This window comes from Danio rerio, chromosome 1, assembly GCF_052040795.2.
Source record: "Danio rerio strain M-AB ecotype USA chromosome 1, GRCz13ab, whole genome shotgun sequence".
In the NCBI taxonomy this organism is placed as follows: Eukaryota; Metazoa; Chordata; class Actinopteri; order Cypriniformes; family Danionidae; genus Danio; species Danio rerio.
Window position 1 is genome coordinate 1,750,001 of NC_141021.1, and position 12,500 is coordinate 1,762,500.

Consider the following 12,500-nt stretch of genomic DNA (forward strand, 5'->3'; position numbering starts at 1 on the left):
TAGACAATTTAAATATATGTATTTCTTATGGGCTATCAATGTTGACCTTAGCAGTTTTTACAAAAAAATATATATAATATACACTCACTGGCCACTTTATTAGGTACACCTTACTAGTACCGGGTTGGACCCTTTTTGCCTTCAGAACTGCCTTAATCCTTCATGTCATAGATTCAACAAGCTACTAGAAATATTCCTCAGAGATTTTGCTCCTTATTGACGTGATAGCATCACACAGTTGCTGCAGATTTGTCGGCTGCACATCCATGATGCCAATCTCCTGTTCCACCACATCCCAAAGCTGCTCTATTGGATTGAGATCTGGTGACTGTGGAGGCCATTTGAGTACAGTGAACTCATCGTCATGTTCAAGAGACCAGTCTGAGAAGATTCAGGCTTTATGACATTATGGTGCGTTATCCTGCTGGAAGTAGCCATCAGAAGATGGAGACACTGTGCTCATAAAGGGATGGACATGGTCAGCAGCAATACTCAGGTAGGCTGTGGCGTTGATGCTCAATTGGTACTAATGGACCCAAAGTGTGACTAGAAAATCTCCACCACATATTACACCACCAGCCTGAACCGCTGATACAAGGCAGGATGATCCATGCTTTCATGTCGTTGACGCCAAATTCTGACCCGACCATCTGAATGTGTGAGCAGAAATGGAGACTCATCAGAGCAGCAGCGTTTCTCCAATCTTCTACTGTCCAGTTTTGGTGAGTCTGTGTGAATTGTAGCCTCAGTTTCCTGTTCTTAGCTGACAGGAGCGGCACCCGGTGTGCTCTTCTGCTGCTGTAGCCCATCCGCCTCAAGGTTGGACGTGTTGTGTGTTCAGAGATGCTCTTCTGCAGAGCTCGGTTGTAACGAGTGCTTATTTGAGTTACTGTCGCCTTTCTATCAGCTGGAACCAGTCTGGCCATTCTCCTCTGACCTCTGGCATAAACAAGGCATTTGCGCCCACAGATCTGCCACACACTGGATATTTCCTCTTCATAAGACCATTCTCTGTAATCCCTAGAGATGGTTGTGCGTGAAATTCCCAGTAGATCAGCAGTTTCTGAAATACTCAGAGCAGCCCATGCCATGTTTAAAGTCACTTAAATCCCCTTTCTTCCCCATTCTGATGCTCGCTTTATACTGCAGCAGATCGTCTTGACCATGTCTACATGCCGAAATGCATTGGTAACACTTTATTTTGATGGTCCATTTGAGAGTTAATAGACTGTCTGCTTATTATCTGCTGACACTGCTCCTTCAACAGACATTTAACTGAATAAAAGAAACCTTGCAAGTACATGTCAACTTACCCTAACCCCAACCTAACAGTCTACTTATAATCTAAAAAGAATTAGTTGGCATGTAGATGCAATGTAACTTGAAATCAACAAACAGACTATCAAAATAAAGAGTGAGCAATGCATTGAGCTGCTGCCATGTGATTGGCTGATTAGAAAGTTGCGTTAACGAGCAGTTGGGCAGGTGTACCTAATAAAGTGGCCGGTAAGTGTATATATTCCTATCAGATTAGACTCTTGAAAAGTCTAAAATGTAGACTTTCTCCAGAAGAGAAATGTATTAGGAAACCTTTTGCTTGTGCTGTTTAACATCACTTGGAAAATAATATATATATATATATATATATATATATATATATATATATATATATATATATATAAAGAATAATTGTATCTTCAACTGAACATTATTAAACATCAGATAACTTTAAACAAACATCGTATTAACGATGCCATAACTTTTAGAAAACCTTCCTAATATTCCCATTAATTATGCAGTAATCTTCTCTAGTTTCATTCTTCAAAACTCACATGGTCTATAATGCATGCACTGTTGTCAACATATGCAAAAGAAAGTTTGCATTTTTTATTTTTTCTGGCTGAACTCCGGACAAATGCATTAATATTTCATAGAGTCGTGACACGCCAGCCGTCTTATGCAAATGTGTCGAGTGTTTGCACAATAAAAACGTAGGCAGTCGAAATAAGGAAAACAAAACAATTTTTCATTCCAGAGTTGAAAGTACAGCGGCACACGCACGCGAGCCGAGTTTGGAGCTTTCCAATGACTTATTCTGACAACGTCCAATTACAAATGATAGCAGCGTATACTTCAGATGATTTAAGTGCTGCATTTACACCTCAAAGCCAAAAAACACACACACACACAAAGTTCAGAGAAAAATCTGCAAGTGAAAAACAAATAAAAAGAGCCAGGCTTTCCTCTCGCAGCAGGGATCGCTTTGTCTGAATAACACAATATTTACAGAAACTCCGAGATGAGAAAATATTGGCGTTAATGCACGGCTGTATTGCGCTTCAGAAAACATTGCATAACACTCGCTGAAATATGCTAATTCTCCATTTACCTGTGAGTTAAAACACACTGGGCTGAAGGCTGTTGTGATGAGCTCATGAAAGGGATTTGACCTGTGCTCAAAGAGCCACCGTCTGTGTTTTAGCGACGCTTTCTGATGGAGCTTTTTATCCTGGCGCCAATTAAAGCATCAGCTTTTGTTTCTCTGAGACAAGTTCTGTCTGCTTCAGAGTGTTTCAATTGTCTGCGGCCTCCAGAATCTATTGTTTGGTGACCTGTAATGATGTTATATACTGCATTTCAAGTTTTCAGACCTTTGAAATATTAGTATGCTGATGGCCAATGGCTGAACTCACAAACAGACTTCATTGAAATGCACTGCAGAGCAGACAGTGCGCCGGCTAATCATAATCTGCATTTCTCAATGTTCTCTAAAACTTTTTAACACACACTCTAAACAAATGCTGGGTTGTTTCAACTTAATTTTGGATCAAATATTAAAAAATTGAGATATATATTTTTTTTGTATTTAATTTAAATGGCATATTTGACCACATGCTGGGTTAAAACGACCCAGCTTTTGAAGTTTTTGAGTGTTTATTTTTGAAACCTTTTAACACACACCATCACTAAAAAATACTGGTTGGTATTTACATTGGTTCAAATATGTGCAAACCCAACATTGGGTTTGTTTTTGTTTTGTTTGTTGTTTTTTGTATGCAATTTAAATGACACCTCCATATTACACTCTTTCATATTGGACCACATATTGGGTTAAAACAACCCAGCTGTTGCTTATTTTTTTAAAGAATGTGTTATATCAAGCATATCTTTAAAATATGGAAACGAATGCTTTTAGAAACTTTTAACACACACTCTAAAAGATCCTGGGTTGTTTAAACCCAAGATTGGTTCAGATATTCATTCATTTTCTTTTCAGTTTAGTCCCTTTATTAATCAGGTGTCTCCACAGCGGAATGAACCACCTGGACAAACCCAACATTGTGGTATTTTATTTTTGCATTTAGTTTAAATGATACTATTCCATATACAATCCATAAACAACCCAGCGTTTACTTCTTCTTTTTAAGAATGTGCTTTATTATTTAGTTTGTTTTAAATTTTATTCAGCTAAAATTACACTACTACATATTAGTTTCCTCCATATTGACCCCATGTTGAGTTAAAACAACCCAGCTTTTGTTTTGTTTTGTTTTGTTTTGCTTGTTTTTTGTGTGTGTGTGTGTGTGTGTGTTTTGTTTATGGAGTGTATTAAATCAAACATATCTTGAAAATATGGAATAATATCGGAAAATATGGAATATTGTCAGAAACTTTTAACACACACTCTAAAAGATCCTGGGTTGTTTAAACCCAAGATTGGTTCAGATATTCATTCATTTTCTTTTCAGTTCAGTCCCTTTATTAATCAGGTGTCGCCACAGCGGAATGAACCACCTGGACATACCCAACATTGTGGTATTTTATTTTTGCATTCAGTTTAAATGACACTATTCCATATACAATCCATAAACAACCCAGCGTTTACTTCTTCTTTTTAAGAATGTGCTTTATTATTTAGTTTGTTTTAAATTTTATTCAGCTAAAATTACACTACTACATATTAGTTTCCTCCATATTGACCCCATGTTGAGTTAAAACAACCCAGCTTTTGCTTGTTTTTTTTTTTTTTGTGTGTGTTTTGTTTATGGAGTGTATTAAATCAAAAATATCTTGAAAATATGGAATAATGTCGGAAAATATGGAATATTGTCAGAATATTTTTAACACACTCTCTAAAACATGCGGGGTTGTTTAAACCCAAGATTGGTTCAAATATGAAAAATTCAACATTATGTTAATTTATTTTTACATTACCTTTAAAATCTGATATTTCATATTAATCTCTTCAATATTGACCTAACGTTGGGTTAAAACAACCCAACTTTTTTTTCAGTGTATTATATGAAGTGTATCCTGAATATATGATGGAAATATTAATTTTGAAAGTTTTGTCAGAAACTTTTTAACACAAACTCTAAAAAATATTGACAAATTGAGGTATTTTGTATTTAATTTAAACAACATTATTCCACATTACACTCTTTCATATTTGACCCCATGTTGGGTTAAAACACCCCAGCTTTTGCTTTTTTTTTTTTTTTAGAGATTTTTATACTCGGTTGAGATTACCAACATGAGATTATTTTATTTATTTATTTATTTATTTTTTACATTTTTTTTTACCCAGCTGGGTCAGTTGGTGTTTATGTGTGGAGTATGTTCTCCCCATGTTGGCATGGGTTTCCCCTGGGTGCTCCGGTTTCCTCCAAAAACATGGTATAGGTGAATTGGGTAAGCTAAAATTGGCCGTAGTGTACGATTGTGTGTGTGAATGATTGTGAATGGATGTTTCCCAGTGATGGGAGGGGCATCTGCTGCGTAAAACATATGCTGGATAAGTTGGCGGTTCATTCTGCTGTGGCGACCCCATATTAATAAAGGGACTAATCTGAAAAGAAAATGAATGAATGAATTTATTTTTATTAATTTTTTGTATTCAATTTAAATGACACTATTCCAAATGCTGATCTTCTATTATTGACCACATGTTGGGTTAAAGCAACCCAGCTTTTGTTTCTTTTTTTTTAAAGAATGTGTTATATTCAACATTTTTTTATTCAGTTAAAATGTATGACATTTAAATTACACTATTACGTATTAGTTTCTTCTAAACTAGCCCCATGTTGGGTTAAAACACCCCAGCTTTTGCATTTTTTTAGAATGTTATACATATCTTGAAAATGTTATGTAAATGTTACCTTTGAATGTTCTCTGAAACTTTTTAACACACCCTCTAAAAATACTGGGTTGTTTTCACCCAACATGAGATTTATTTTATTTTTTTCTGTATGCAATTTAAATGACACTATTCCAAATTAGTCTCTTCTATATTTGTTGATATTTCCACTGAATAAAATATGATTAGTATTACCCATTTAAAAAAAAAAGAAGTCTAAACAGCCCAACTTTTGCTTCTTTTTTTAAGAATGGGTTATGTCAAACATATTTAGTTTATTTCATTTTTTTTTATTTAAATTATACAGTTACATATTAGTTTTTTCCAAACTGACGTCATGTTTGGTTAAAACAACCCAACTTTTGCTTTTTTATTTTATTTTTTTTAGAGTTTATTATATCAAACGTATCTTAAGAATATTATAGAAACATTACTTTTTATTGTTGTCAAAAACCTTTTAACACACTCAAAAAATCCTGAGGTGTTTAAACCCAATGTTGGTTTAGATATGGACAAACTCAACATTGTGTTATTTAGTTTTTTAGTATTTAGCGCAAATACATCAGAGGGTACAATATACACTTCAGCTGACCAGGCCAGCTTGCTGTGGTCCGACTGACTCACCCACCATCATCCCTAAACCCAACTGATAGTGTTTTCACAAGCAATCTAGAAAAACAAAAGCTGTCATGGCCGTGTGATTCCATCACATATTCAGCCTGTTGCTTATTTATTTATTTTATTAATTTCAGTGTTCGTTTTAAAGATGAAATGCAGCCAAATTCACACTCTCCAGAAATCTAGACAGGGGTACATATCCACAATGAGTCTGTGTTGCTTTTACCCTTTATAGGGCACTCATTGAAATACTTATTAGAAAAAAACTCTGGGTTATTACAAGACTTTTGTACTTTTATGATTTAAAAAACAAACCAGACGTGAACAAAATTGTAAATTAACTTCAATGTTGCCCAAGACACTTTCATTAGTTAGCTTTTTTAATGCTCCTGTTGAGCCACAATTCAAATGCAATACCTGATTTTCAGTCTTTTATTGATTAAACATGACCTTTTTCAGTTTCTAATTATTTCAGTGATCACTGTAGTTTTTTCTGTCTTCAGTAGAAGGGTATCCACATCTGTATATACTGTAATGTCAATGAGTTACCACATAAATGGTTAAAAATATCAGATCAGACGCATCTGAATCAGTTGTAGCACTGCTTTGCAAGCACGTCTTCTCTGCAGTGCTCTTCACAAATACAACAAAATTGAATTCTTTTGTGTAACAGGTGATGTGATTCCAGAGACGAGCAGCACATAAAGATGACCGGCACACAGCAGGACTCTGAAATGACACTGTTATCAACCGGGCTTTTTCCACCAAATTGCCCACCACCATCCAACTGGGTCAAAGCAGCCCACCAGCGGGCCAGCATTATTTTCTAGAGGTAAGAAAAACCTCCAAAAGCCATGTGAAATCTTAAGGGAATGATTGCATCTCTTGTTTCATATTGCTAGATAAACAGCGATGCTTAATATCCACGTGAAGTTGGATTCAGTAGTTCTGGTGGAATCTGCATCTGATGCAAACTGTGCAGAATAACAGCAACAGCCCTCTGAAAATAACCAGCGCTAATATATGCATATGCAAAGGGTTAATCTCATCACGCTGACACAGAAGAGGCTGAAAAAGATGCAGAATTTTACTGTTGACTAAAATATTATGAGGACAAAATAATCAAAAGTTGTTTTTGTAAACTGTTGAAATTAAAAGTAAAATGTGCGACCATATTCACAAGGCTGAAAGTAGCTTAGCTTGCTAATTTAGGAGGAATCTTTAAAATTACAAGCATGTTGGGTAATAAAGGGACTTTTTGAGATTATAAAAAACTAAAATCTTCCAGTTGTACATTGTATATATACAATGAAATGGGCCATTAGTGCTGAGATCAAAGGCTCTATTTTGACGGTCCATGCGCAGAGCGCAAAACGCAGGGCGCAAACGCTTTCAGGGCGTGTCAGGACGCATTTTTTTGCTAATTTAAGGACGGGAAATCTGCCTTGCGCCAAGGCACATGGTCTAAATAGGTTGAGTTTATTTTCTTATTGAGTTATAGGTGTGTTTTGAGAATAAACCAATTAGAGTCTCAACTCACATTCCCTTTAAGAGCAGCTGCGTCGCGCCAAGAGCGCATTCGCTATTTACAGGACGCAAAGTAAGTCTAAGTGGAAAAAATGAGCATTTCACAAGCAAACAATTAACAGTTTATTAACAGAAAACTGTTAAACAGAGCATCTACTGCGTGAGAATGACAGATAAATGATCTACTTTCACTTTCGCTCTTGGATAGGGAAACCTTTACGCACAGACATCAAGTAGCCTATAAATAATTAATTTCGTTTGTTAAGCGCAAAGATTTGTGTCAAAACTATTTCTAAATTCAGTTCTAATTTCCAGCAAACGAATAAATGAACAATAATGGCCAAGTGTGGTCAAAATACTGAGTTATTTCCAAATACACCTGTCATGCCCCATGGTCTGAAACCTGACAGGTGGGCAAATCTAAGCTTGTTTTTAATAAAACAAATATAAATATGGATATAATAAAAAACACTGCTAATAATAATAACATTATACAAAAGCAAATTGTTATGAATGAACTGAAAAACCCTCCTGAGATGAAGAAGGCATAAAAGCAGTGATTTTTCATATTTATGTAGGCTAGAAAATAATATGTTTTGTAATATTTTAATCCTTTATATTTATATCCTATATCTATTCTTATTATATCCTATATATATCCTTAATATTTACATTTTTTTATATGTAAAGATATTTGCCTATTGCTCTCTTGTGTGTATTAAGCAGTGTGTAAGCGAGGCGCAACTCTGCGCTGGAGTACCAAAAGACTATTGCGCCGCGTCCTGCGCCACACTGCGCCCCAAATGTTTTGTGAACACTGAAGACGCTGACTGACGTTAAACGGCTGATACGCAGCATTAAAGGACCTTTATTTTTAGAGCAAACCTAAGGAACATCATGTGGGCTCTTCTCATTTATTTCCCAGACCTTTACTATCCAAACAAAGTGCTGCGATTTCTCATTTGAGAGGTTTGAGCTTCTGTAATTAAAATGCCATACGACCCCCATCACACACACACACACACACACACAAGTGCCCCGTCTCAGCAGATCACAGGATCTTTCTGCAGGATAATGATGCCTAGTCATGTCACCTTTGATTCATTTGCGGTCCAGAAGTGTGATTGACTTTTCTCCATTACTAGCAGCTATAGGTAACAGATCTGACGCTGAACGGCTAATTGTGCGCCTGATTTCCTTAAGTGCTCAAATGATGTGTAAAGTCACACCGTGGACACGGTGACCTTCCTGTCTCGATGTGTGTATTTACAGCTCCGCGTTTGTGAGATGGAGAAATGCAATATTGATGCAAAGCCTTGATGGTATCAGAAGACGACAGATTAATCACTGGGCAAACACTGCAGACAGAGATGATGATATAAAGGCTCTTTCATAATGTAATAAGCAATAAATGTCACAAACATACTTGACTTGCGATTGTTGACTTGATTGTCCGGGTGGGCGGCGCTGATTTATTATACAGCACAAAAACTATATTAATGTGTCAAGTGGCCTGGAGATCGTAAATAGTCTAAAGCTAAGGTTTTCAAACTGAGCTCCAGCGGCTGGATGAGAGTGTCTGTGGCTCTGTGGAAAGGTTTAGAGAAAACCTTTAAAAAACAAATTAATCTCAATATTAACTCAATATATGCTTAATAAACAAATGTAGATGTAGATCAAAATGTGTTGAAAAGGTATTTAAGTGCTTTATATATATATATATATATATATATATATATATATATATATATATATATATATATATATATATATATATATATATTCATTCATTTTCTTGTCGGCTTAGTCCCTTTATTAATCAGCGGAATGAACCGCCAACTTATTCAGCAAGTTTTTACGCAGCGGATACCCTTCCAGCCGCAACCCATCTCTGGGAAACATCCACACACACATTCACACACACACTCATACACTATGGACAATTTAACCAACCCAATTCACCTGTACCACATGTCTTTGGACTGTGGGGGAAACCTGGAGCACCCGGAGGAAACCCATGCGAAGGCAGGGAGAACATACAAACTCCACACAAAAATACCAACTGAGCCAAGGTACGAACCAGCGACCCAGCAACCTTCTCGCTTCTACTGCGCCACTGCCTCGCCCTATATATATATATATATATATATATATATATATATATATATATATATATATATATATATATATATATATATATATGTATGCGTGTAATTTGTAACATTGAAAGAATTTAGATTTAATGTCTAATACTTTTTATAATGCAGTCCTTTAGTCTGTATTTTACATTTTTTATCTGCTAATATTTATTAATTAATTTTCCTTCAGCTAGGTCCTTTTATTTAGGAGTCGCCACAGAGGAATGAACCACCAACTATTCCAGCATATGTTTTACACAGAGGATACACTTCCAGCTGCAACCCAGTACTGGGAAACACCCACACACACTCATTCTCTCTCTCTCTCACACACACACACACACAGTGCACAAAGTGAAGTTTATGTCTAAACTATATTAGAGAGGATCACGTGTGTATGATTGCTTGCGGCTGGTCCCGAATTATTCATGATTCACCAGACGATTCCCAATATAACAGCCATCTTCATTTTTAAGAATCCCCCCTTCCACCCCTACTCCTCCTCCTTTCCTAGATGGGTGGCATGGTGGTCCCTCCATCAAAATACATGCAACTTAAGTCGTTATCTCTTAAGAACTATCTGTTCATTAGCTACTACAGCAGGGGAGTTTTTCAGATTTACCTCAGCTCAAACTCCCCTTTTTACTTGCAAATTGGATGGGAACCCCGGGGCTCGAGGATCTTATGAGCTCAGGGCTCTCTCCCGGGACAGCATGCCAAACACACTTTATAATCAATCATCAGCTAAGTGTCAACTCTTGAAAGCCAATTTAGTTCATCAATTCCCCTATAGAGCATGTGTTTGGACCCGGAGGAAACCCACGCCAACACGGGGAGAACATGCAAACTCCACACAGAAATGACAACTGGCACAGCCAGGACCTTCTTGCTGTGAGACCACAGTGCTAACCACCGAGCCACCATGTCACCCTAATTTGGCAATATATATATATATTATTTTATTTTGAAATGTTTAAACAAATATCTGAGTTTTTAATTAATTAATTAATTATGAAGATTAAATAAATTAAAAAGTCTAGAAAAATACATAATCTCACAATAAATTAATATATATATATACACACACACACATACATATATATGTATACATACCAACCCGGGCTCATTGTGGAAACGTAGCCCCGCGGACGTTTCTGCGGACCGCGATTTACGTCCCGGGAGGTACGTATTCGAGCGTTTTTTTGTTTTCGCGGATCCGCGAGAGGCCGCTGTGCGCGCTTTTTCGAGTCTCGGGCGGGCGCCTCTCGGGAGCGCGCGGCGTTCGCGCCCACACCGTTCTCGCGCGAAAAGCCGCCGGATTAGGAAAAAAAAAACAAAAAAAAAAGCAAAAGCCCTCGTCTTCGATTTCGACCGCATTTTCGGATCCCGCCGCGTTCTCGCCCTTATTGTCCGGATTCCGTTTTTCGTCTTACCTGATTTCCGGAACCAGCTGTTCCCCGGACTCGATCCCGGTCGTCGTCCACTGCGGCCGGCTCCGGCTCCTCCTCCTCCTCCGGGGCCTCCGCTCCGCCGACGCAACGCTGTGAGCTAGGCGAACAAACTGATTGCGTCGGGAAAGCCCTCCACTCGGAGGCGAGCCGTCAGTCGGCGAGCGCGAAGAGGAGGGGCGGAGCGGCGCCACACCGCCCCGCGGCGTTCGCTCGAAAAAAACCAAACGCTGCCTTTACGTACCTCCGGCCACGTAAATCGCGGTCTCCAGAAATGTCCGCAGGGCTACGTTTCCAGAATGAGCTTGGGTTGATACATACATACATATATATATACACATACACATATGTATAAATATATGGAATTCTTTAAATATTACAAACTAGTTGTAAAAATAGAAATATGTAATTCTGTGTATATGCCTAACCCATTTGTTGTCACAGGCCTATTTGGATTTTTTTCATGGTTTATTTGTATTTTTATCTATCGAGTATTTTTAATGTTGTAAAGCACTTAGGTCGGTCTTGTGGCTGCTGTAAACATACTATACAAATAAAGTCAATTCCATACTGTAGAAGTAACAACTTAAGAGACTTAACCCAACAGTCAACTTCATCAAATGAATTGAGTGTAGTTTACTCAAAGTTTACTGAAAGTTAATTCTACTCATTTGAAAACAGTTTTGAACTCAGTGTTAGGGGAATGAGTTAATTAAATGCCTCATTACTTCAACTTAAATGGAGCAAGTTCACAGTACTCATATAGGTTAGTTTAACTCAATGGTTTGTAGCAATCGGTTCCTCAAACGGTTTGAGTTGCCTTAACTCATTGGGTTTTACAGTACTCAGTTGGTTTGAGTTCTCCATTTATTGGGTTTTACTGTGCTCAAATTGCTTTGTTTACTCAAATGGATTAAGTTCACAGTACTTGTTAGGATTTGTTTTTGAACTTAAATGGTTTGTAGCAATTGGTTTCCTCAAATGGTTTGAGTTGGCTTAACTTTTGGGTTTTACAGTGTATAACATTTTTACATGACATATACAGCACTAACATGTACAGATGCCTTTTTTATTATGCAGTGGGTGTCCTTCACATGAGGTTGATCAGTTTGGGGTCTGTGTTGTTGTTGTTTTTTTACTTTTTTATTGCCTCAAAACATAATTTTCAAGTCCAAGCCTTTAGTTTTCTGCGATATGTGTGTGTGAGGTGTTCTTCAGCTGCATCTTCAAGCGTTCAGATGGCGGATGATGAGATCTCTTCATCAGCAGCGTTTGTGTTTCTGAATATCTGCCCGGGGTGTAAATGATGAAGCCAATCAAAGCTCAGTTTCAGCTTACATCACTTCAACAAAGTTTGTTTTTGAAACTGACAGCATGAGATCGAGTGATATAAAGAGGCTTATTGCACAACTGCTGTACTGTAACTACTATTAATTATACATAATGGTTTAGATTTGATTAACTCTAAAAGTTCATCCATTCATTCAATATCCTTCGTTTTCATGCAGCGGATGCCCTTCCAGTTGCAATCCAGTAATGGGAAACACCCATACACATTCACACACGCTCATACACTACGACCAGTTTAGTTCATTCAATTCACCTGTAGCGCTTGTGTTTAGAAACCGGAGC

The 12,500-nt window shown here is 37.3% G+C and overlaps 1 long non-coding RNA gene across 5 annotated transcripts in view; it reads left to right on the top strand.

The window, feature by feature from the left end:
• LOC141384236 (uncharacterized) overlaps positions 1-12,500 on the top strand; it is a 94,626-nt gene that overhangs the window by 68,973 nt on the left and 13,153 nt on the right. For 2 of the 5 annotated variants that reach the window (XR_015476049.1, XR_015476050.1), the window contains exon 3: positions 6,429-6,587. This is a non-coding gene — a long non-coding RNA (uncharacterized LOC141384236). Of the gene's footprint in view, positions 1-6,428; positions 6,588-8,005; positions 8,705-12,500 lie in introns of those variants that run through there. The other 3 variants (XR_015476047.1, XR_015476046.1, XR_015476048.1) reach the window with 3 other exon arrangements.